The sequence below is a fragment of the Echinops telfairi genome, unplaced genomic scaffold, assembly GCF_000313985.2.
Source record: "Echinops telfairi isolate 266 unplaced genomic scaffold, ASM31398v2 ScPeMD7_7475;HRSCAF=8513, whole genome shotgun sequence".
In the NCBI taxonomy this organism is placed as follows: domain Eukaryota; kingdom Metazoa; phylum Chordata; class Mammalia; order Afrosoricida; family Tenrecidae; genus Echinops; species Echinops telfairi.
Genome location: NW_022111379.1, coordinates 11,110,791 through 11,112,554, shown reverse-complemented (window position 1 = coordinate 11,112,554; position 1,764 = coordinate 11,110,791).

Below are 1,764 nucleotides of genomic sequence, written 5' to 3'. Positions count from 1 at the left end.
GGGCAGTTTCTATGTCTTTCACTGCTGAATTGGAACATGGCACAATGAACATGATGACGGTGGTGGGGATACATGAATTAACCTTACAACTAACATTTGAGACCTACGGCATGCCAGGCATGATGCTAAGCATTTTGTATTCATTATTAATCCTCCCAACAACCCTATAAGGTGGAGATACTTTGATCCTATTTGACAAATGAAAAAAACCCTGAAGCTTGGCACAGCTGGGATTCGGGCAAGAGTGATGATTTCAAGCATCTAATGAAACCGCAACACGTTATGGATGTGCTGACTGGAAGACACCTAGTATTGCGGCAGTCAGAGCTCTCTGGGTGTGTGGGGGAAGCGCAGCACCGTCGTCCCTCAACTGTGTAAGCTAAAGCAAGAGGGAGGTAGAAGGAGAAAGGGTTACATCCCAGAGTAGCAATTTCAGAATTTTCAAATATTAAATATCATGACACTGCCGAATTGAGCATGGCCCGCTTTGGGGATAATTAGAGTTCTCCAGAGCAAAGGTTTTCTGCCTGCTTTCCACCTGACACGCAATGATGGATGAAGGTATTAGAAGCTGATGCTATGTGCCATCAAATGATCAACACAACTTCACAGGCTCAGCCAGGCCCGCGAGAAACTCCCAGAATGTCAACTGCACCTCTCCCTCGGGGAAGCCTCCGTGTTTTAAAATGGAAGTGAGTAAAAGAGGCTAGAATTCTCTTTCTACCAAGTAAGTGAACATTCCTATTTAGCAAAAAAAAAACAACCTGTGTACTGTGTGTTCCAGGTGTGTTCTGAGAAGCCCTTTCCCTCTATCGACCCTCAAACAACACACTGGGGTAGGTGACTACTTTATTCCCATTTTACAGCTGAGAAAACTGACACATAAGCAAAGTCATTTGCCGATATTCACCCAGAAGGGAAAGGGCAGTGCTAGGATTTCAGCAAGGATGTCTGGCTGCAGACTCCCAGCTCTTAAACAAGTAACCATGAGAAGAAACCCCCTCTCATCTTTCCTTGGGGCATGACATGATAGACAGTTGCCCTGGGGAATTCTAGGAACTTCTCCCAGGATGCCACCCAAAAAGATCCTTTTGCCTCTGCAAGATAAGCGTGGAGGCTCCCTCTGTCTGTGAGGATCCTTTACCATGAATCTTACTCCCGTGACCAGGCTGTGAAGGGCACAGCAAGGGGGTATCCCAATCCTACAGGTGAGAAAAGAAGACAATTAGAGTCTCGCTCTCTCTGTTCCTGGGTAAACTGAGCAATTCGTTGTTTGGTAGGTTGTTCTGTATAGGGAGGTTGGGAAGAGTGGATCTATGAAGTCAGCAACTGGATGAATAATTACTGGGGAGCAAGGGAGGAGCACTTGGAGGGAAATGGGGAGTCAAGAGCAATGGGTACAAGAAAGGAGAAAATGTTCCAAAATTGATTGTGGTGCTGACTGCACAACCCTTCTTAATATGATTCAACGACTGAATTATAAGATGATATCTCAATGAAACAACTTAAAAATAAAACAATCTCCTTATTGATCCCACAAAATGATACTGGTTACAAGGCTTCCCCGTGTCACTGGACCCTTTATGAACCAACGCAGCCCCATAGAGAATAGGAACTGTGAAGAAGTAAAAGCAGCCCCTTCCTCAGACACAAGAGCTGTGCACTGAAATTCACTCTGTCTCTGGCTGGGGCCGTTCGCGGATCGTGCACGCAATGTTATTATGTCTGCTATTGGCCAGACAGTATGCTACGTGTGAAGGCAGG